Below are 24,430 nucleotides of genomic sequence, written 5' to 3' on the forward strand. Positions count from 1 at the left end.
TAACCAATGGCTTTAATGATCTGGGAATTTTAATAGTTTTTAAAGTAGAAATACCTTAGTATGAAATTCGAAGAAAACATTGTGACCTCTGTTTTGTGTGGGAAGTGCTGTAGAATAACTTACTTATTAAAATATTTTGGATGGATGTCTTGGTTATTGCAGTATGACAAATACAACATATAGAAACACAGTCTCTGCTCGTAATCTTTTTCCCAGCAAGAAATGCCACACACACTTCTGATTTATAAAGGAAATTACATGGACTCCTTTGTTATTCAGTTTCACAGCTGATCCCTTGAGATATTTATAACTTTTATTTTCTTAGTGAAGGAAGCAGTTGGAGCAGAGTACTTTTTTTTACAAAAAGCAGTCTGTGATTATCCTGAAGAGGAAGGCACCCAATTTTCAGCCTGCACGTCAGATGGGTGCTGATGCAGGAGCAAGGGGAGTTTGCCTTTCCCACGGCCTGAGTTATCTGAGCAAGCATAAAGAAGCTATAGCACTTGCTAACACTGTGGCAACCATTTACCCCCCTTTTATTGGAAGAAATTATTGAGAACCATGTCTGTGGTGTGGATTCAGCCAAGCCTGTTAGCATGTGGTGAAATCTCACTGGCAGTCAAGATCAAAACCTAGCACCAAGTCATGCATGGGTTAGGACCTAATAGGATCCATGTGTGGTTTTGGATCTAAAGCATGCAATCCATCGGATCCCAAGAGAGGACTCGGCCATCATCCTCCTGAGAGAGCTTGGACAAGTAACAAAGCAGCCTGTGTGCCCTTCTGCCTCAGTTTCTCCATGGAAAATGTCCTCCCATGCCACCAGCTGTGTTGATGGAGATTCCTGTCCATGAGCCAGCATACTTCTGCCCATGGAGGTGACTTCTTCTGGGTGAAAGCATCTCAGCAGCGCCTGCAGGCTTGGGGGAAGTGGACTGGCTGTGAAATGCTCTCCATTCTTGGTCCAATCTTCCCTGTTTTTAAGCAAAGAGAAGTTTAAAGGTGACATGACTGAGCAGTTTAGGAGAGTCCTGGGGTCTCTGGGCTGTGATGCCCCTTCCCAAAGTGAGAGACTGATTCCTTTGCCGACCCCAGCGGGCTGCTAGGGGGTACCTGGAAGGTAAAGCTGTACATGGCCCCAAAGCAGGAGAAAGCCCCTTTCCTTAGGGGTTTGCCCCAGAGCTGGTCCATATAATGAGTAAACAGGGGCTGGAGAGCATCGCAGTCACTGCAGAGCTGGTTTGGTCCTCATGTGAAGCAGCCCCAAAGCCGGCTCAGACCCCTGTTGCCCATCAGCATGGTCACGGCAGCACAAGAGCAGTGCCAAGGGGGACGAGCCAGAACATCTTCTAGATGCCTCTGAAAGAAAGGTGAAAAAGCAGCCTGAGACACAGTAATGCTATCACTGGTGTGGCAATGGGGAGGGAAAAAAAAAAACCACCCCACCCTTTAATCCAGGGATGTGAAAGGGAAAAGCAATGCTCCATCTGGCAGCAGTGTTCAGGGTTAACAGACCATCTCTGGGTCCTTACTGTGGGCTTCCTCCCACTCCAGGATAGTGGTTTCCTCTGATGTATCTCCCCTGAGGATGAGAAAGCATTTCTGAACGCTTTCATTCTTGGTCGCTGCTTCTAAGCCCTGAGGGGTCCCCAGCAGAGGGGCTCAGGGGAACTGGAGTGTCTCAGGGGGCCCCAGCAAAACTCCTCTGGCTGTTGTTGCAGCAAGAAAAAAGCTTTCTGAAAAGCTGATGCTCACAGTGCTGGGGAGAGGTGGGAGAGCCGGGCTCCAGCCCCCTCGTACAGCACCTCTGCCCCTATAATCAGTGTGCTCTGTATGCACATGCATACACCTCTGCCACCCTCCTGCATCACAGGCTGGGAAAAAAAAAAATGCATCAACTCTGGGGATGATACAAGCTGCCTGGTCCCATTTGGCTGCAAAAATCCCTCCCCCAAATCCCCATCCCTTTCCAATCTTTCCCCCAGTGACTTTCCTTGCTGCCCAGCTGAGCCACGGGGACCGTGGTGATGGAGGCATCCTGTGAGCAGGTGGCATCGCAAAGCTGCACGTGGCTGCCTCTCTGCACGTTCCTGCTGCACCGGGGCCTTGCGCTGCCAGAGGAACATGTTGTTTGCCTTGCTAAGCTTCAGTCCCAGTTGGTTTTTTCGTGCTCCCAGTGCTGAGCAAGAGCTGTGTTTGCTGGAGGTGCTGGTGACGTGGGACTCTCCCCCAGCCCATCGCTCACCCCAGGCTGCCTTTTTTTTGGGGGGGGGGGTGTTATTGCCCTTAATCTTTGATGATCACTGAGCTAAAAACCACCCAGCCCCACTGGCAAAAAGAAATAATAATAAATAAAAATCCCTGCTTTTCTCTACTTGGCCTCTGGGATTTTGCATCAGCCCTGACCATCTTTATGGCTCTCCCGGCATGAGGGACCTGCAGGCTGGCAGCTCCTGCCGGGCTCAGACAAGCTATGATTGAGGAGGTTGTTTTTTTTCCTGAGGCTTCCAGCCTGGCTGCATGCCCAAAGGGACTCTGCTGCTGTCAGCTTGTCCTTTCACCACGGTCCTCCCCAGCCTTGGGCTCTGCCTGCCTGATGTTTTTTTCTTACTTTGAATAAAAGCTGTGATTTTGGGCAGGGATGGACACACTCCGGCCGGGATCTCATGGGTCAGCAGCCCCACTGCTGTCACCTATAGGCACCTCCCTGAAATCTGGTTTGAAACGAATTGGGTTTTTGCTGTAGCCCCACTGGGGTTTGGACTTTGCCATTAACACTCCTCCCTGTGCTGTACACAGGCATGGATGTGTTTTCAAGCACTGCCACTTAGCTGGGACCTAGCACAGAGCAGACCCCGCTTACTGTCCCTGCATCCCTGGTGAACCTCATGCACCCTCCCTGTGCACAGCATCAGCTTTTGGGAGGATGCAAACAAAAAAAAAACACACCCAAACCCACCAATTCCAGGGAGGACTCCTGCATTATTGAGGATTTGCTGCGAGGCTGCAAGTGCTGCAAACTGCCAACCTGCCTCCAGGTCTCCAGCTGGTGCCAGCTTCACCCCCCCACGGTGAGCATCAGCCGGGTGTATGGATGCCACTCACACCCAAGGGAAAAGGCAAAGGAAAAGCATTGGGGAAAATGTCTTTTATTGCAAAAGGAGCAAATCGAAGTCCCTCTCATCCCCCAAGCCGAGCCGCATGTGTTGGCCAGTGCTAGTGATGCCCAGATGGCATGAGGCAGGCTGCAGTTTGTACAGTAACAGATGGAAAGGGCAGGAAAAACATTGCGTAGGGCAAACGGGATGGCGTGGGGCAAGGCGAGCTCTTAAATGAGTTTCACGTGCTCCATTTCTGGCACTCCCATTCTGGCACTCCCATAGTCACAAACATCCACCCCGGACGTCAGAGCTGTCTGGAAAGGGGGACCCCGGGGGCAGCAGGGACAGCCAGGACACGGACAGACCTTCTGGGGTGCCCGAGGGAAGCCAAGAGCAGCCTCCTCTTCTTTAGTGCCTGCAAACAGTCCTGAAGCACATGTCCTCCAAGAGCAACGTGGACGGGCAAACCCCCCGGGTTCCTCCCAGAGTCAGTGTTGATGGGCCCCTTTTTAGATGGGAGTCAGCAGAAATAGGAGCGCAACTGTCTGGTCCTCACCCCTGGGGGCTGATGCAGCATCGGGGTTTGCCTGGACATGGTCTTTTCCAGGCCAGCCCTAAGGCACAGCTATTCCCTTTGCTGTCAGGACCCAAGGGAGGGCAATCCATGACCCACACCAGTAGGTCATCTCCATATCCCCGTCTCCTGCTACCACTGCAAACAGAAGAGCAGGGGGGCTGCCAGCTCCTCTCTTTAAAACATACATCAAAGCTTCAGGCTGCAAGCTTTAAATAAACCAACAATCTCAACTCTGATTTCAGTGAAATCTGGGGTGAAAAAAAAGCTCCAAATCTGCCTGAACCACTGACCCCACGTACTTGGCACAGATGGACATAGTTAAACTTCCTTTTGTTTTCCAAAGTTTTATATCAATCAAGGCAATTCATGTTACAGTTCTCTTTAATAACAATTAAGAATTAGAAAAGTGGTTAAAAACAAACCCACCAGCATTACAGTCCAACGCAGGATGGCATGTGCAAACACAAGCGTCCAGAAAACCCGACACACAACAGTGCGAGCTTCAAAGTTCAATCACATGGGCATCACGTTGACCTGCTGCTCAGCCACAGTCTGCCGCGGGCTGAGGTGGAAAAGGCTGAACCCAATCCCCAAAACTGTTTCGAGGGTTTTCCTTGGCTGAGTCGAACTAAACCCTGTTTTGGCTGGTGACCCATGGTGTAAATCAGAGAAATCTCCCCAGCTAGCAGTTCCCAAGGTGCCTGTGCACAGAGCACTTGTGGTCTGCGAGGTCCTAGAGGTCCTCCAGCTGGGCTGCAGGGCTACAGCGTAGTGTTAGAAATAGTGGTTTTGGTAAAAAGTTGGATGGAAAGGGCACCTAGAAGCCTGTGAGATAGCTTGAGGCAGCACTGTTGAGCCTGTCCCCGATATGCAGGGGAGGCTTGGACCCATGGAGAGCCACCCACATAGGCCTGCTCTTCAGCATCATCCCTTACATCCTCTCAACAGCTTTACCTTTCTCCTAGCTGGAGCACTGAATAGCCACAGCCATTTATGCCCTAACTACAGCATTTAGAAAAATAAGGGCACTCTATAATCTTACTCATTTATTCATACAGTTAAATAAAAAGAAAAAAACTTTGATAATAAAATCCTTTCTTTTGAGGGGAGGGGAAGGAGGACTGTGTGTCTAACAGGGAATTTCCTCCATGACCTTCCTGACAGTGCCTGAAACCACTGGGAGGGGATTGAAGGCACTCCTCTGGTTGCTCCCATCATTTTCATAGTAAAGGGATACTAATGGGAATGCCAGGTTTCTCTTCACGCAGCCTCACCCCTTACTAGCGAGGGATGCAGCGAGTGGCACAGCGGAGACAGGGAGGAGAAGACACACAACATCCCCTGGTCGCACTGGGAACCTTCCCATGAAGTCCTGTGCTCCAGATCCCACATCTTCACTGGCAGCTGAGCCATGCAACGTTTCCTCCACCGAATGACTCCCATGCCAAGGGAGGACAAGTCATTTCACAAGCCAGTATTGAAAGGGAAGAGCTGGAGCCCCTCAAAGCATGGCCTTTATGCATTTCTGGGGCTGGAGAAACCTTCCCACACCCCATCCTCCTCACAAGCAGTGGTCAGACTCATCTCCAGGAGCTCCTTGCCTTCACCTCCACCCTCCAGTCCAAGGGCCAAATCCTGCCAGTGCCCTGATGACTAATGCTGGGGCTCCAGGATTAATTCCTTGCTAGAGGGTGTCTGTAACTTGTAAAACAACCGCTATTTGCACCAGTGCCAGGGAGCAAACCTGAGCCCTTTGTAGCTAAAAGCCACAAGAAGCATGCTTTGGGACACGCTTGTGCTCCCGCTCAGCAGGGACCTACAGGGCTCCTCTGCATCTTGTTTTGAGGCTGAAACACTGAATTATGCAGGGCAGATTCAGACCTCAAGGGATGCTCCAAAGAGTCCATCAAACTGGATGGACTTCCTCAAGCACTTCCAATTTTGCCCCAAACACCTAAATTTCTATTCCTGGACCCCATCACAACCCCCAGGTTTAGCGCATCTCCTTTTCTGCCTCCTGCAAAGCCCAGTGCAGGAGATGTGCTATGAGGAAGACCCTCACCGGTACCCAACCCTACCCACAACACAGCTCCATTTCCCTGGGTGGCAGACTCATGCTGGACCCACGCTCAGCCCAGATGCAATCCCATGAGAAACCCTGCAAACACTGAGCTCTCCTTGTCTGGCTGTAGTCTGGGCAGGGCGCCCTGAACCTTCCCAGCTAATGCAGCTCAATTCTGCAGAGACTCATTAAAAATTCATGGGCTCAGGACATGCTCCCACTCAGGACACAGCCAGGAACATCCTGCCCTGGGGAGGAGGGCTGCCAGACTTCAATCCTGTTTGCTGTCTCGAAGTGGAGATTGCCCACGGCTCTCTGTAAATGCATCTTTCCGTACAATACTGAATGGGAAAGCTGGGAAAGAGGCGTCTCTGCAGCCTTGTGTTACAGCATCCAGAAGAGGAAGCGGGGCCATGGGAGGGAAATGAACCAAGGTCTTGCCCATCCTGGCTGCCAGGGACTTGGGGCGCAGGACCATGTCACCCCGTGTCTCCTCCAGAAGCCTCCAACAGCAACCCCACCTCCACCACCACAAACGATGCCTGAGGAAGGCCCCTAAATCTCCCGGGGAGAGAGTAGGGCTGCTTCAGAAAAACCTTCAACAAAATCATCACCTCTAACTGTGACCTGAGACAGAGATGGATATTAACTTAATTTCATGGTAGATGAGAACATTTCTGCGGGTGCAGTGAGAACACCCGCTGGCACAGACCCATCAGTGCAAAAACCGGTGTTTTCCACCCACCGGCAAGCCGGCTAGCAGCAAACATCACTGTCAATCCAAGATACGTGCCGCTTGCAGGAACCTGCTATTCCCGGGGAAGCGCCGTGCGTACTTTTTGAGAACTGCTTTGCTTCAGGCAGTCCTTCTGCCAGCAACAAACCTGAAAGCTGTCCTTAAAAAACAAAAGGGATGATATCAGCAGGATAATCATGTAACAAAGCAGGGCCATAAAGGCTTTAAAAAGACTAATTGGGCACACTGGTATGGACTGCGCTGCTCTAGGAAAGACAACGTTGACACCCAAGGCAAAACACAGGCAAGAGCCTTGCAGTGGGAGTTAGATGGGCGAGGAGGTGGGATGCAGCTGCCCCAGCAAGTGATATGCAGCCCATACAGTTAAAATATCTGGATATCACTTGAGTAACCTGGCCAGCCTAGTACCCAGGAAAGCGGGAACATGGGGCAAGTGTTAGTCCAGTGCCACACTAGACCAAAGGGGGAAAAAAAAAATGTGTGTATATATATGTATCTCTAGTTTGTTCTCTGCTCTTAAAAAAGTTCTTTTAAATATATTTGCCATATTATAAAACTTAAGGCAGGCTGTGCCTTAAGTGTGTAGCAACCCTCCCATGTCACACGCCCCCATGTCCAGCACTGGGTGCTCCCACGAGACCAGAAACTATCCCACTGGCACTAACCAACCTTCACCTCTTGAAATCCTTGGGAACTGAAAAGGTATTAGGTTTACGATGTGTCTGCAGACAGACTGACAACTCTTTCCTGATCTATACAGAGAAAATTCTGCCTACTGTAACCCAACTGGAGTGTCCTACCTGCCCCAAATTAAAAAAAAAAAGATAACCCCCATTCGAATAAGAAAAAATATTACCCCAAGGACAAAGAAGTCTATTTAATTCCCTTCCTCAACCCCAGACCCAAACAAAACGTGCAATTAGAATAATTATTTCTTACAAAGTCCAAGGTAAGGCATGATTATCCCAAAGCTGATGGAGGAGCCCGTTAGGAAACCCAGAGGAAATAGGCGACTTCGTCCAGGTCGACAGGATAGTCCGTGAGCAGCACCGGAGTCTTCTCAAAAAACTCCCCCTTGTAGCTGCGCCACTTGCCTGCCGGCAGGTAGACATCACACTCCTGCTTGTCCATCTCCAGGATGGGTGCCACCATGAGGGTGTCCCCGATGAGGAACTGGAAATCGATTCTGTGAGCGGCCTCGTCGCGGGGTGAGATCCACCAGATGGGCCGGATGATGGGGTCGCCTGTGTCAGTGACCTCCCCGGCCAGCTCCAGCAGCAGCGAGGCCACCGGTGACTCGTGGAGCTCCGTGAACTTCTGCGCGATCTCCACCACCTCCTTGTTGTAGAGCCAGGAAGGGATGGAGAACTCCATGGAGGGCATAAAAGCTGACAGCTCCAGCCACCGCACATATAGCTCCTGGTCCGGGATCTCCACTGCCCCATTTGTCTTATTGGGGAAAAAAATTCCCCCCAGTCATGTCAGCAGATATGAAGGGGTACCCCAGCATGCTGATGGTGAGCACCGTGGGGATGAGGGACTTGAGGCCAAGCTCGTAGCCCCAGATGGAGTCGCGGTCAATGATGCGGAAGAAGCAGGAGATGTTCTGCGACTGGTAGCCCACCCGCACCTCAGCCAGCTCGTAGAAGGGGATGGCCATCTCCATGTAGCGCTGCGACCAGATGCTGGGGCCGGAAGGTGCTGAACTGCTTGGGCAGGTAGCTGGACTCGCCCGCGTCGAACTTGAAGGATGAGATGCCGTACTTGTGGCGGAGCTGGTTGCAGGTGGCTCTGGAACCAGTCCCGGGCCACCGGGTTGGTGAAGTCCAGGATGGCCCCGATGCCGTTCCACCACTCCACCATGGCCGGCAGCCGCCCCGACGGCTCCTTGATGAACAGCTGATGCTCGATCGCCACCCCAAAATTGGAGGAATCTGTGTGTATGAAGGGATGAATCCACAGGGTGACCTTGAACCCATCCTCCCTCAGTTTTGCAAACATCTCTGTTACACTGGGGAACTTGATGGGGTCAAAGTCAAAGTCCCCATAGGCTTGCGTGTACATGTCATTGATTTCAATGTGGCTGCAGTTAAAACGGTACTTCTTAACGTTTTCAGCAAATCACAAGAGTTTATCCTGGTCGATATCGTTCTTGTAGAGGGCCCAGGTGGACCAGATGGGGTAGCGGAAGGCATTCTCAGCAGGGATCTTGGAGGGTTTGCTGAAGTACCTGCGCACCATGTACTTGTGGATGGAGGTGACGTCAGAGCCCACGCACACGCAGTAGCTGAGCTCGGGGAAGGGCTGCTGCCCCAGTGGGGGCTTGTAGGGGAAGTCCTTGTAGCAGGCCTGGAAGAAGAGGGCACGCTCGGTGGTGTTGAAACCCAGGTGGAAGGGCACGGAGTCGTTGATCTTGATGGCCACCTGTCCTGGTTTCGGCAGGGATAGAGTTAATTTCCTTTCTAGTAGCTGGTACAGTGTTTTGGATTTAGGATGAGAACAAAGTTGATAACACACCGATGTTTTAGTTGTTGCTAGGTAATGCTTACACTAGCCAAGGACTTTTCAGCTTCCCATGCTCTACTGACTGAGAAGGCTGGAGGTGCACAAGAAGCTGGGAGGGGGCACAGCCAAACTGGCCAAAGGGACATTCCATACCATGTGACGTCATGCCCAGTACATAAACTGGGGAAAGCTGGCCTTGGGGGGCCGCTGCTCGGGGACTGGCTGGGCATCGGTCGGCAGGTGGTGAGCAATTGTACTGTGCATCACTTGCTTTGTGTATTATTATTATTATCATATTATTATTATTATCATTTTATTTCAATTATTAAACTGTTTTTATCTCAACCCACGACTTTTTCTAACTTGTGCTCTTCCAATTCTCTCCCCCATCCCACCGGGTGGGGGGGAGTGAGCGAGCGGCTGCGTGGTGCTCAGTTGCCGACTGAAATTAAACCACGACAGTCCTTTTTGGCGCCCAACGTGGGGCTCGAAGGGTTTGAGATAATAACAGATTAACCGGAGTGTATTAAGGAACTTATATCTGTTAGTAGTTGTGGGTCACAATGTTGGTTTCTCTGTTCTCGATATTAATTTGTATAATCTGCATCGTGCTCTTTTTCCTGCTGTACATGTTAAAGATTGGAGTTGGGTTTTGCAGTTTGCTGTGGTCTGCAGTGAATAGTAATGTCTCGCTTGTGAGGTTTGTTTTTAGAACATTGACCTTGACCTTAGTGTGGTATGTAAACTTCGCAATGAAGCCGTTACTGTACCACGGATACCATTTCGTGGAGACAACTAGCAATTGCAGTAACTTTTCTGAGAGTTTTTTTACGGAGGAAATACAGAATGGCAGTGTCACTACCTTCTCCTATGATGTTTCCTCCTTCATTACAGTAACTTTTCAGTATTTTGAACAGCCTTGGGCAGTTAAGATACTTCTATTAATACTTCTTGGGAATATTGTTTCGGTTTTCTCTAAAGTTGGTAAGCAATTTAAGAATATCATCCAGAGATCTGCCCCAAGGCTGGATAGTTATGAGTGGCAGGGTGTGTGGGACAAGATGGGCAAGTACCTAGGCCAATGGGCACCCCCAGTGTTTTGGAACTTCACCCCTGAGCAAGTGCAGAATCCTGAAAAGTTAGTAGAATATTTGGAAAAAGTATGCTGTCACCCTGGCAACTCCAGAGAGATGCAGATCATTGCAACGTGCTGGGGCCTGGCCCATGCCTACCGAGCCCTGTTCAACACCATTCAGTACCCTCAAAGGGAAGAGAAGGTCTCTGGATCTGACAGTAAAACGACACGCCCTGCGGCCACTCCGACCCCAGCGACAGGCCGTGCAGCCACTCAGACCCCGGCAACAGGCCCTGCGGCCACTCAAACCCGGGCAACACGCACTACGGCCACTCCAACCCCGGCGACAGGCCCTGCGGCCATTCCAACCCCGGCGACATGCACTGCGGCCACTCCAACCCCAGCAACAGGCCCTGCGGCCACTCAGACTCCGGTGACATGCACTTGCACTGCGGCCACTCAGACCCCAGCAACACGCCCTGTGGCTGAACCAAAAAACGAGCCTGTGCCTGTATCAGTCGCCCCTGTACACAAGAAGAAATCTTGGAAGCGGAAGTCGGCTCGTTTAGTAAGGGAGGAAGAAGCTTCTTCTAAAAGGGAACCGGAGGAAGAAGTATACGAGACAGATGACCCTAGAGAAGGACCATCACGAGAACGGGAGGAGGAAAGCCGGCCGCTGATCGGGGAGGAGGAAGAGGAAGAACTCATAAACGAGGCAGTGACCACCCGATCTCTATCCCTGAGTGAGCTGCGAGATATACGAAAAGATTTCAGCCGTCGTCCAGGTGAGCATATTGTCACCTGGCTGCTCCGATGCTGGGATAATGGGGCCAGTAGCCTGGAATTAGAGGGTAGGGAAGCCAAGCAGCTGGGATCCCTTTCCAGGGAAGGGGGCATTGACAAAGCAATTGGAAAAGGGACACGTATCCTCAGCCTTTGGAGGCGACTCCTGTCAAGCGTGAAGGAAAGGTATCCCTTTAAGGAAGATGTCATATGTCGCCCAAGCAAGTGGGCCACCATGGAGAAGGGTATCCAGTTTCTGAGAGAATTAGCTGTGCTGGAGGTGATTTATGATGACCTGAGCAATGAACAGCTATGCAAAGATCCAGACGAAGTCAAGTGCACACGACCCATGTGGCGGAAGTTTATAAGGAGCTCACCATCGTCATACGCGAATTCATTGGCAGTGATGACCTGGAAAGATGGAGAGGAACAAACAGTGGATGAATTGGCTAGTCAACTCCAGCAATACGAGGAAAGTCTTTCTTCCTCCCTCGTCTCAGCTGTGGAGAAACTGTCCGAAAAACTGTCCCGGGAGGTCCAGCAACACAGAGAGGATAGGTCCTACTCCTCACCTGTACGGACCAGTATCTCGGCTATTAGAAGTAAGCGTTCTTTTGCTCAAGAGAGAGAATATAACGGGTACACACCACGGGGCACCCTATGGTTTTACCTGCGTGACCACGGAGAGGACATGAGGAAGTGGGATGGGAAACCTACTGCAGCCCTAGGGGCACGGGTACGCGAATTGCAAGGGAAAACAATCACAGAAAGAGGTTCTTCCAGGAAAATTGCTGCTCCAGTTTCCAGCGGGCAGTTCCCCAGAGAGAGTAGAAGGGCTGATCTTACTCTTGATCTTAATGAAGAAACTTCTGACTCGTACGTACAAGAAATGAGAAACGAGTACTGTGATGAGGATTAGAGGGGCCCTGCCTCCAGCCAGGGGGAGGAAAGGGACAACCGGGTTTACTGGACTGTGTGGATTCGGTGGCCTGGCACATCAGACCCACAGAAGTATAAGGCTCTGGTAGACACCGGTGCACAGTGTCCCCTAATGCCATCAAGCTATATAGGGGCAGAACCCATCTGTATTTCTGGGGTGACGGGGGGATCCCAACAGCTAACTGTATTGGAAGCCGAAGTGAGTTTAACTGGGAACGGGTGGCAGAAGCACCCCATTGTGACTGGCCCAGAGGCTCCGTGCATCCTTGGCATAGACTACCTCAGGAGAGGGTATTTCAAGGACCCAAAAGGGTACCGGTGGGCTTTTGGTATAGCTGCCTTGGAGATGGAGGAAATTAAACAGCTGTCCACCTTGCCTGGTCTCTCGGAGGACCCCTCTGTTGTGGGGTTGCTGAAGGTCAAAGACCAACAAGTGCCAATCGCTACCACCACGGTGCACCGGCGGCAATATCGCACCAACCGAGACTCCTTGATTCCCATTCATGAGCTGATTCATCGACTGGAGAGCCAAGGAGTGATCAGCAAGACTCGTTCACCCTTTAACAGTCCCATATGGCCAGTGCGGAAGTCTAATGGAGAGTGGAGACTAACAGTAGACTATCGTGGCCTAAATGAAGTCACGCCACCACTGAGTGCTGCCGTGCCAGACATGCTAGAACTTCAATACGAATTGGAATCAAAGGCAGCCAAGTGGTATGCCACAGTTGATATTGCTAATGCGTTTTTCTCAATCCCTTTGGCAGCAGAGTGCAGGCCACAATTTGCTTTCACTTGGAGGGGCGTCCAGTACACCTGGAACCGACTGCCCCAGGGGTGGAAACACAGCCCTACCATTTGCCATGGACTGATCCAGACTGCACTGGAGCAGGGTGGAGCTCCAGAACACCTGCAATACATTGATGATATCATCGTGTGGGGCAACACAGCAGGAGAAGTTTTTGAGAAAGGGAAGGAAATAGTCCAAATCCTGCTGAAGGCCGGTTTTGCCATAAAACAAAGTAAGGTCAAGGGACCTGCACAGGAGATCCAATTTTTAGGAATAAAATGGCAAGATGGACGTCGTCAGATCCCAATGGATGTGATCAACAAAATAACAGCCATGTCTCCACCAACTAGCAAAAAGGAAACACAAGCTTTCTTAGGCGCCGTGGGTTTTTGGAGAATGCATATTCCAAATTACAGTCTGATTGTAAACCCTCTGTATCAAGTGACCCGAAAGAAGAACGATTTCAAATGGGGCCCTGAGCAACGACAAGCTTTTGAACAAATTAAACGGGAGATAGTTCATGCAGTAGCCCTGGGGCCAGTCCGGGCAGGGCAAAGATTTTGGAATATTGTCAGAGGAGGAGGTAACGTGTGCTGAAGAGGCCCCAATGTATAATGAACTCCCAGAAAATGAGAAGCAATATGCCCTGTTCACTGATGGGTCCTGTCGTCTTGTGGGAAAGCATCGGAGGTGGAAAGCTGCTGTATGGAGTCCTATGCGACAAGTTGTAGAAACTGCTGAAGGAGAAGGTGAATCGAGCCAATTTGCAGAAGTAAAGGCCATCCAGCTGGCTTTAGACATTGCTGACCGAGAAAAGTGGCCAGTGCTCTGTCTCTATACTGAGTCATGGATGGTGGCAAATGCCCTGTGGGGGTGGTTGCAGCAATGGAAGCGGAGCAACTGGCAGCGCAGAGGCAAACCCATCTGGGCTGCTGCATTGTGGCAAGATATTGCTGCCCGGGTGGAGAACCTGGTTGTAAAAGTCCGTCACGTAGATGCTCACGTACCCAAGAGTCGGGCTACTGAAGAACATCAAAACAACCAGCAGGTGGATCAGGCTGCTAAGATTGAAGTGGCTCAGGTGGATCTGGACTGGCAACATAAGGGTGAATTATTTCTAGCTCGGTGGGCCCATGACACCTCAGGTCACCAAGGAAGAGATGCAACATACAGATGGGCTCGTGATCGAGGGGTGGACTTGACCATGGACACTATTGCACAGGTTATCCATGAATGCGAAACATGCGCTGCAATCAAGCAAGCCAAGCAGTTAAAGCCTCTCTGGTATGGAGGACGATGGCTGAAATATAAATATGGGGAGGCCTGGCAGATCGATTATATCACACTCCCACAAACCCGCCAAGGCAAGCGCCACGTGCTTACAATGGTGGAGGCAACCACCGGATGGCTGGAAACATATCCCGTGCCCCATGCCACTGCCCGGAACACTATCCTGGGCCTTGAAAAGCAAGTCCTATGGCGACATGGCACCCCAGAAAGCATTGAGTCAGACAATGGGACTCATTTCCGAAACAACCTCATAGACACCTGGGCCAAAGAGCACGGCATTGAGTGGGTGTATCACATCCCCTATCATGCACCAGCTTCTGGGAAAATTGAACGATACAATGGACTGTTAAAGACTACGCTGAGAGCAATGGGTGGCGGGACGTTCAAACATTGGGATACGCATTTAGCAAAGGCCACCTGGTTAGTCAACACTCGGGGATCTGCCAATCGAGCAGGTCCTGCCCAGTCAGAACTCTTACGTACTGTAGATGGGAATAAAGTCCCTGTAGTGCACATAAAAAATATGCTGGGGAAGACAGTCTGGGTTATTCCTGCCTCGGGCAGAGGCAGACCCATCCGTGGGATTGCTTTTGCTCAAGGACCTGGGTGCGCTTGGTGGATAATGCGGAAGGATGGGGAAGTCCGATGTGTGCCTCAAGGGGATTTGATTTTAGGTGAGAATAGCCAATGATCTGAATTATGTGATGTTAAGTACTAATTATAGTTATAATAGTTATACTAATAATACACAGATATACTAATAATACTAATAATATTATATGCCATACTAATGTTATTACAATAAGAATCACCCAGACTAATGAAGAATAACTTCAGTGAAACCAAGCAAAGCACAGTGATGATGGTACCAGAACTGACTTCAACATGAAACAATCCAACACCACATACCATCTCCATCTTTCCTGCCCTGGGAGATTATTATGACAGATGGAGCCCAAGGTCATGGACTAAATGAACTCACCGAACATTTTAGAGGGATGGCCCACAGATGAAGGGAATGATATCTCTGTGTGTGTGTGTATATATATATATATAAAAAGGGGGTGGTGATTAATGAAAATGTACTGGAAAATATGAGACTTGAGCATGACGCAGATGGTACAGAATAAGGGGTGGATATTGTCCTGGTTTCGGCAGGGATAGAGTTAATTTCCTTTCTAGTAGCTGGTACAGTGTTTTGGATTTAGGATGAGAACAAAGTTGATAACGCACCGATGTTTTAGTTGTTGCTAGGTAATGCTTACACTAGCCAAGGACTTTTCAGCTTCCCATGCTCTACTGACTGAGAAGGCTGGAGGTGCACAAGAAGCTGGGAGGGGGCACAGCCAAACTGGCCAAAGGGACATTCCATACCATGTGACGTCATGCTCAGTACATAAACTGGGGAAAGCTGGCCGGGGGGGCCGCTGCTCGGGGACTGGCTGGGCATCGGTCGGCGGGTGGTGAGCAATTGTACTGTGCATCACTTGCTTTGTGTATTATTATTATTATTTTATTTCAATTATTAAACTGTTTTTATCTCAACCCACGAGTTTTTCTAACTTGTGCTCTTCCAATTCTCTCCCCCATCCCACCGGGGTTGGGGGGAGTGAGCGAGCGGCTGCGTGGTGCTTAGTTGCCGACTGAAATTAAACCACGACACCACCGCCTTGGAGGAGAGCCAGTAGTGCTCCAGGATGCCGCTGAAGCTGTCGTGGAAGGAGTAGACGTTGCTCGTCACATAGGGCACGGGCTCCTGGTAGCCAGCCAGGTGGATGGGCCAGTGCTGGGTGCTCATCTCCGAGCCCCCGTACCAGTGGGTGTCCTCCCAGAACATGGTGTGCTCCAACGCCAGTCCGGCTGCCAGCTCCTCCCAGCGCACGTGGTAGCACATCACCGTGTCTTTGGGCTTCACCGTCTGGATGAAGAAGTTCAGCGGCCCCCTGCCCGTCCGCATGCAGCTCAAAATCTCACCCTCCTTGGAGCACGACTCCAGGTTGAGGTTGCCCAAGTGGAAGGCCAGACGGAAGACCACCTCCCCGTGCTGGTTCCTGATGATGAAACCATCCACCCACAGGTCCATCAGCTCCATCTTGAGCCACTCCGCCTTCCGCAGGGACACCGTGTAGTAGCACCAGGCCACCACTGCGGCAATGAACAGGATAAGGCCCAGCATGATGGCCCCGAGCATGGGTCTCAGCTCCTTGGAGGGCTTTTGCTTCACTGGCGTGAAGTTCTCAGGCAGGAAGTACATGACGCTCTCTTTTCTCTAGCGCTTTTTGCAGAGGAGTGGGAAGGAAGATGTCTTTGCAGCGAGCCTGGGGCTCTCAGGAGAAGAAAACGGACTGTTAGGAGAGTTCCCACCTCCACCGAGTCCTGGAGCACCCATCTCTGAAAAAGAAGAGGATATAAATAGTCTCAGAAGAACCTCTGAATCAGGGGACCACTTGTCATCCCTTTGCCATCTCAATTGCAGGAGCTCCCCCTGGCCCACCGCCACCAGACTGTGACGTGCCAGGTGCTGTACGCGGAGTACCAGACACCATCTCCAATTACCCCGGTCAGACAACACGTGTGGAGAGCAGCCTGAGCCCCACATGTAGAACAACCCCAGGGCAATAAGTGCCAAATCATTGCCATAATTATTTTTGGGGGGAAAAGAGGTTCAGCGAGGTAGGAGCGGAGACTGGGAGGGGGCAGGAGAAGGCTGAGTGGGAGCTGGATCAGCCCACAGACAGCATCTTTAATGGACAGGGCTAATTAAGAGCCATAAAAGACACCACATAATGAATTTCCAGGCAGCCACTCCTAATTTTAATCAAACTGCCTCCCTGGCATATTTAATTCAGCTCATCCGCAGCGCTGTTCCCCCCCCCCGTCCCCTGCGTGCCCCAGCTGCTCCAGCCCAGGGATGCTTCGCAGTGAAGGTGGGTAAATCCCAGCTTCTCCACAGCCCCCAGATGGCCAAATGGGGCCAGGGTACCAGCGGCTTGTGGCTGGTTTTGGGGGCATGTAGGGGGTGTGCTGTGCAGCAAAGCACGGCTGCGGGAGGTACTGCGCCAGCAGCCCCGGGCAGGAGGAGAGCAGCTTGCTCCTGCCACGCACGCAGAGCCCTGTGACAGCTCTGGGCAGGAGAAGGGCTAATTTTGTTGGGAGCGAGCGGTGCAGGACCTCCATCTGGCACGGCCCCGGGCTGCGTTTCGGCTCCAGCCTGCTCCCCCCTGTGCGGCCCTGGGGAAGCGGGCTGCGCCAAGAGACTAATGGCTTTTCCTTGACCATGGGCTGGCTGGGCTCAGCCAAGCACAGCGCTGGGGATCCAGAGGGGAAAAGTAAAGTAAGGACACGGGAGAATGAGAAACAAACCCGGCCATGGGAGGAAGAGGAGCTGCAGATCTGCAGATCAGCTGGCTGGTACCTGCCTAGCATCAGCAAACTGTGGGCATGCCGCCTCCTCCCCAAGCCCTGGGGCTGTAAGCCTGCTGGCTCTGGGCAAACCAGAGGAAAAAAAAACCTTCTTTTTGGGCATGAATGAAGCTGGTTGCAGTGATTCCCTCTAAAGGGGTTGGTTTGTTTTTAACAAAAAAAGGAAGAAAAAGATCCAAAATGAAATACCAAACCCTCTCCCTGCCACAGGCGTGACAAGCCGGAGCACATTTTCCTCTGCACCTCGAACAGATCTTATTCCCCAAAAAAGGACAGGCAAAGCAGAAGGGGGTCCTGAGCATCACCTAAACCCTGCTGCTCCACTATGGGGATGCCCAGGTGTAAACCCAGAACAACACCTGGGCATGGGCTCAATAAAACATACAGCACTTTATATTTGTCTTGAAGCATGTATTGGGCCAGACGCTGCAGCTGGGGGGAACCTTTTCATTGCTGGCTGGATCATTTTAACCTTCCCCTGGGAGCCAGTAACTTTTTAGGCTGCCAGTTGCTTTAAATGGGATTACGGCAGCATTAGGAAGCAATTAGCCTGAATGGGCAACAGGTTTAGCTAAATGACTTGTTCCACGGCCAAGTCCCACGGAGCCCTCGCTTGCCAGCAGGGACCTCCAGCACGGGATGGGGGTGACTCCGACCACCCCAACTGTGTCACCCAGGGCCAGATCCTGCCCCCCAGGAGGGGAATGGGGCCCTCACCCACCAGCAGGTGTGATGCGAGGCCGGCTGAGCCCAGCAAAAATCGGGCATTAAAGGCAGGGAGGAGATGGTGGTGGGAAGATGCTGTGTTTGGGTTAAACCTTCATCCCCTCTACCAATCCCCCCTTGGCTTTAGGGTGAACCAGAAGCAGTGCAGGATTGTACCAGGGACGGGGCGGGGGAAGGTTTGCAGAAGGGTCCTGGCCAAAACCAAGAGTGATTGCTGCAAGTGGCAGGATGCTTCTGGAAATACAGATGAGTGCTGAGCCCAAACGAGCTCCCTCCCTCTCAGCACTGGGAATTTTTGGAATGCCAGCAAGAGAGATGCAAGTACCTACTGCTACCAGAGACACGCCTGTGTCTCATGCGTGCCTTATCTTGGGACTGGGAAGCTCAAGGAAGGAGAAAAGAAAATACAGCTGCCCTCTGAGCAGGGCTCGCAAATTATTTGGGAAAATAATTTTTTAAAGTTTTCATGTTTTCTGAAAAAAGCTCTCATCTAGGGTTTTAAGCCCAAGAAATGGCTGATCCTGCTTGCGGCGGGGTCGGCCATCTCCTCACCTCCATGTGAAATTGAGCGTGACACAGCAGCTCCCAGGGCTTCAGGGAGTTTCTGGATTTTCATCTCCCTTTCAGGAGGCCAGTTTATTATTTATGAACTACTTCGAAGCCGCTCTATTTTTAGGCTGTTTCTTCCCCCCCCCCCATGGGCTGGAGTTCATGACGTACACGAAGGAGCCATCACTGCCGCTGACAGTAGCGCAGTAGCGAAGTAATGTGTTTTTTAAGGTAGGTTTTGCAGCCTTTTGTGGCCCTCAGACACCGATCTGCCTCAGAGCGATGTGCAAGCCAGGTGTCCAAGCCGGCAGATTTAATCCAGCTCTGGTTGCTCTGGCCGAGCCAGGATCAAACCCCTGTCGTTGCCCTGGGCTGACAGACATCACCCGCTTGGGTACCGCTCCAACAAAGATGCTGAGAAGGGCGTTTGCAGGCATTGCCCAGCACAGCAACGGGCCAGGGGGACTCCGAAAACAGGATCTCACTTTGTACCTGTCCGGCTCCTCTCTTTTTTTGCCTCTTTAACAAAATTTACTGTTCTCCAGCCGGTGATTTGGCTCCGTCCCAGATGAGAGGTAAGTCTCCCAAGCTCCCCAGAGACAGCACCTGCCACCTCGCAGCCCGCAGAGGTGCCTGCTCATGCAAAGCCTGTTTCGATGTTTGGGTTTTTTTTGGAATGCAAACTTGTTATTTTGCTCCAAGATGACATTGTGGTGACCTTTAACTACTCTTAAAACCAAAAGAAAACGGGAAGGGAGGGCATCAAAGCCAAACAGCATGTTTGCAGCTTGCTGTGCCGGAGCTTCCCAGCTGACCCAAAACAAAGCTTTTTCTTCCCGTTCTGTGGAAGCAGCCAGTCAGTCATCTTGCCTCGACTCGAGATGAAAGCAAAACATCTGAGCGGGACACACTTTACGGAGTAAAAATAAAAATCCATTTTTTGACTGCTTCTATTTTTACCAACACCGCCGCTAACCACAGGCTGCGAGACCCACAGCACCACTAACCCCAGCAACTTCCCAATTAGGGCATTCGTTTAAAGAGGGTCAGTAACATTTAACTGGTCCCTATTGCCCCGGCGGGGTCAGGTCTGAACCGCGCCGGGGGCCAAGCTCGCGCCGGGGACACGCACCCATTTCCTACGCCGGGATGCCGGGAAAACCTCCCCTCCAGTGCAAGGTGCTGCCGCCTCCTCCCCAAACATCTTGGCAGGAGTCGAGCTAAGGAAACACTGCAGATTTTACCGTGAGGTATTTCCAACCCCATAAAAGAGCAGGGAATTAGGATGGCAAATTAAGGGGGAAATTATTTCTCTGCAAAACAGCTGCGGGGGGGGGGGGAAGCCTCCGCGTGCACGGTCCTGGCACCGCTCCGCAACCCCCCGCGGGGGACCAGCCCTGCGAAAGGGACTTTGCAAACCGGAGATGGGGGATGAGCAAACTCGTCCCGGGGGTTTAATTTCCCTTGGAGAGGTCTGCAGCAGCACTGGAGTTCTCTGGAGGGCTTTTTGGAGTCATAAAGGGTGAAATCACCGGTCCAGCTGCTTGGCGCTGATGGGAGCGGGTGGGACAGGCGGGGGCACCCGGCGGCAGCGCCGGCATGGGGTGCACGGCTGCTCCCCGCACGCCCCGCCCCCCCGCAGATCAGAGGCACCGATTCCTCCCCCAGCCCTGCAGAGCCACCTTCAAGGATCCCCCCGAATACCGCACCGGATCACCTCGGGGCCCTGGGTTTATCCTCGCGGCGCACAAGCCACCCCCGGGCGAATGTGGGCAGCACAGACCCCTGGCCCCCGAGCCAAGGCAGCGGCTCTGCCTTAGCAGGACAGGGACAGCCGGGGGGACCCGGCGCCTTCTTCCCGGGGGACACCCACCTTCGCCGTCTCCCCTGAGGTCGCAGCAGCGACAGACAATCTGCCTAGCCCGAGGGACTCAGGGACGGGATGCGGGGGTGGTGGTGGGGGTGGCGGTGTCTCTGCGCCTCCTGCAAAGCGACAGCCGCCCGCCGTCGGGGATGCCGCCTACGTGGCAAGACACGGCAGCGAATTCCCTGTAGCGTCTGGCTGTCGGATACGGACAGCCCCGGCCGGGAGGCAGCTCATCCCGCCGGGGTCACGGTGCCGGTACTTACCCGTCCATCGCCTCCCGGGAATCCCCGCCTGTCGCCCGGCTCCGCCGCAGATGGATTTTTAAGCGCATAAACAATAAGCGCTGCTATGTCTCCACATCCCCGGCAGCTTCGTCCTCTCCATCGCGCGGGGGTGTTTCGGGGCTACGAGCTGGCTGCGCCCCAAGCAGCATGTGTCCGCGGGCAGGAGGAGGGGACCCAGCGCGTCACCGGCGTGTTTTCTCAGGCACCGTGACGTAAGCGTATGCAGCCAACCCTTCGGCCGGGGCGTGCCGAGGCAGCGGGGCCCGGCCAAGAGGCAGCTGCCGCAGGCATTGTAGCGGCGCGAAGGGCACGATCTTCGTCGAGCCTCGGCTCCCGGAGTCGCGGGATTCGGGCTCGCGTCTCGCCTCCCTGACAGGGGGAGCAGGAAGGGCCGGCGAAGGCTCGTCCCCACCTGCATTCGCAGCCTCTCCAGAATCAGAAAGATGCTAAGCTACATGCAGTCGGGCTTAGGGGTGCCAGCAAGATTTCAGTGCCATACAGTCCCAAGGACTGCAGGATAAGACCAAGCATAGAAACACCTGCCCTGGGAGTAAATTTGGTGACTGCTTCTCCGCGGGTGGCAACAACACGCACCAGAGCCCAGCATCATAATGGCATCCTGCCCTCCCCAGTCATGTCCACTTAGCCTGCGAGATGGAGGTGCAGCGGCTACATCGCTGCCTGTGTGGGCACTGTGATGGGACCCATTGCCCCTTGGGGTCTGCAGTCCGTACCATCGCCCCCAGAAAAACCCTCTGAGCAATTTTGTGTGAAAACCTAATGAAAAGAGACCTAGTGGCTGGCTGGTGTTAGGAAAAAATAATAGGCTTTTCCCCCCAGGGTACCCTGCCTGGAGCGCCGCCCCCCCCCCCCCCCCCCCCCCGAACCTCTCTGCACCTAGGGCTTGTGTACAGGGAGGATGGCTTGGGGTGATGTGTAGATGCACAGACCATTGCTCTGGGGCTGTAACTGCAGCACAGGATACTCCTGCAAGAGATAGCGGAGGTAGTGTGAGCGGTGGCCCCGAGGACGAGGGGGGGGGTCATGTCCATCCCAACCCAACCCATCCCATCCCATGGCAAGCCACCCCAAGCAAGGCAAGCCATCCCAACCTTACAGCCCTCTCTGCTAGCGTGTGGAGATGCCTTCTGATGGCAGGGGCCCCATTGATGTAGTAGTCCATCCCTCACAGGCAGTAGTAGCGCCCAGAGCAGGGGCTGTAGTAGCCCTGGAAGGGTCCCCACCCCATCATGGCGTACACGGGCTGCAGGGACAGTGGTGAGAGCCGTGACAGCCTGCGCAGCATGTCGGTGGCCACCTCCCTCTGCAAGCAGAGGGATGGCGAGGGTAAGGATGAGGAAGAGCAACCAGCCCGTCACCTGGACAGCTGCTGGCACGGCACAGGCACAGCTACAGCCGAAGCACAGGGGCAGGGCGAGGGTAGTTACCGGATTGATTGAGGCAGGCGGGTTTTGGGTGGCACGGCACGGATATGCTGCACGGGAAGGTCTCCATCCTCATCTCCTGCAAGGAGTGATGGCAAACCTTTGCAGGATTGCCACCCTTTTACTGTGGAGCCTGAGGCGCCGGTGGCTCCAGTTTGGGGGGGGCAGGAGGGGCTGGACCCTACCTTGGGCAGGAGGGGGAGGTAGGAGGAATGCTTATTCCAGGCTGTGCTGTTGTAGGGACCCATTCTCCAGGTGATGTATTTGTCCTCGTTGACAAAAACTGTGTTTTACTTCTCTGCAACATAAAAATGACAAGCGGGGGTGTCCTGTGGTGCCAGGGACGTGGGGGGACGGCCGGAGCATCCTGACTGTTCCCCCTCTCCCCAAAATGCAATGCCATGGGGCCAGAGGGCATGTCAGAGGTGCTGCTCCCAGAGTCCTTGTTAAGGATCTATGATGGAGGTGACACCCACTGCTTCCAGCCCGTCAGTCACTCATCCCTGCCCACGCAGCCTTGGTCCCTGGAGGCTATGGCGTGCCAGGAGGGTGTCCCCCAGGCAGCACCTACCACTGGGGGGTATTTAGGGGCCACTGGGGGAGTGAGCCCTGAGGACTTGCAGACATCCCTGGGACCGGGACAGTCTCAGTGTGGGGATGGGGACGGGCAGCTGTGGCAAAGCCATGAGTGCAGATGCTGAGGGAGGGTCCCCTCACCACTGGGGGGGAACACAGGATGCAAAAGTGGGGATGAACAGAGCGGCTCCCACTACCCTCAGCCCCCCCGTCCCCATGGCGACGTGCCCTGTGTGATGCAGGGGGGGGAACGGTTGGGACCTCAGCGATACCTTTGGACCGGGCCAGCCAGCGGGGTTGATGGCATTCCTGTAGTACTTCTGCATCGCTGTCTTAATCAGCTGCTCGGGCTGACCTTGGCTTGCCAGATTTTGCACTGGGGGCATCATTAATCCCTAGAGACAGCAACGAGTGGGGAGAGATGCCCTGGCCATGTGGCAGTGCCTGCCTTTGCAGGTGTTGGGGCACACGGTGAAGCTGATTACTGGGCAGGGTCTAATGCCGGAGACCCGCCACAAGCGCCAAGCCCCCCTTCTCTGCAGTGGGTGGTCATGGGAGTTGTAGCAGCACTGTGATTTCCCCCCCCACAAAGCTTCCCACTCACCCAAAACTGGGGGACGGAGGATGGCCAGGCATCACTGGCTCCTTTCCCCCTGCACCCAGGGTGTCCCTAGGCATCCGGGCGCTTTGCAGAGCGGGAGATGGGGTGGGTGCACTGGGGCCGACAGGTATGGGGCCAGCAGAGGTTGGGAAGGGAGTTACAGGACAAAGCCAGTCTCCTACAGCTGACAAAGCTCAAGAGGGCTGGGGTCTTGCAGGGCAGACAGGTGCCCTGGTTACATGAGCCATTTCTGTCCCTGCACAGCGGTGACATCCCTCTCCATGCTCTCTGCCAGCTCCCTCATTATAATGCACAGGCTAACGAGGCTGCAAGAGATGAGCTGGTTTGCAGTGTGCTTCACATCGGAGCCTGCATGCTTGTTAGCCCATGTGGGGAGAGCTGCATGTCCACAGCATACATGTGATGTCCCACGGACACCCCCTCACAGCGAGGCCACAGCTCAGGGATTCCTCCAGGACCAGGGCTGGGAGAGGTGTTGCAGTGCTCAGATCTCCCCCCGGCCCCCGCAGGGTCCCCCTGGCACGGAGGGCCCCCCAGTCAGAGCTGAGCCAAGCCTGCAGCTGTGTGTTGGAGCAGGTCTTAGAGCCACCCATCACCATCGCGTCACGCATCAGCCCTGGGCTGAGCCCTGCCACTGCTTCAGTTTCCCCTTCCTCAGCAAGATCCTGCCCCCTGCGCACTCTGAAACCTACCTGCGAGCCTGAAGCCACCGCAGGGTGCAGCTCCAGGGGACAAGAAGCCAGTGAGCACAGGCCGTGGGGTGTCAAACGCTTTGCTAACCAGGGAGCATGACCCCTTCTCCCCTCCCCCTTACAGCCATACAGCAAGGCACCCCATGAGTCCCCGTGCCACCTGGCCGGCACTGAGCATCCGCAACTGGGTTGGGGTAGAAACCCCGAGGTTTCCTCCTCCCGTGGCATTTACATGCATCACAAACTTGTTTTCTTTCCAGAGCTGCAGTGGAGCCTGCTCTTGGATGGTCTTTTTGACGGAGCATGGCAGGCAGTAGGAGTCAGTGTAAGTGCTGACGGGGGTCTTGTGTTTTTGGGCAAAGAGGAACAT

The 24,430-nt window shown here is 53.3% G+C and overlaps 2 pseudogenes; both read right to left on the bottom strand.

Annotated features, from left to right (window-relative positions):
* Positions 1-7,484: 7,484 nt before the first annotated feature.
* LOC143171980 (myogenesis-regulating glycosidase-like) lies at positions 7,485-20,846 on the bottom strand (annotated as a pseudogene).
* Positions 20,847-20,907: 61 nt separating this feature from the next.
* LOC143172191 (sperm microtubule inner protein 6-like) lies at positions 20,908-24,430 on the bottom strand (annotated as a pseudogene).

This window comes from Aptenodytes patagonicus, chromosome W (genome assembly GCF_965638725.1).
Source record: "Aptenodytes patagonicus chromosome W, bAptPat1.pri.cur, whole genome shotgun sequence".
NCBI lineage: Eukaryota > Metazoa > Chordata > Aves > Sphenisciformes > Spheniscidae > Aptenodytes > Aptenodytes patagonicus.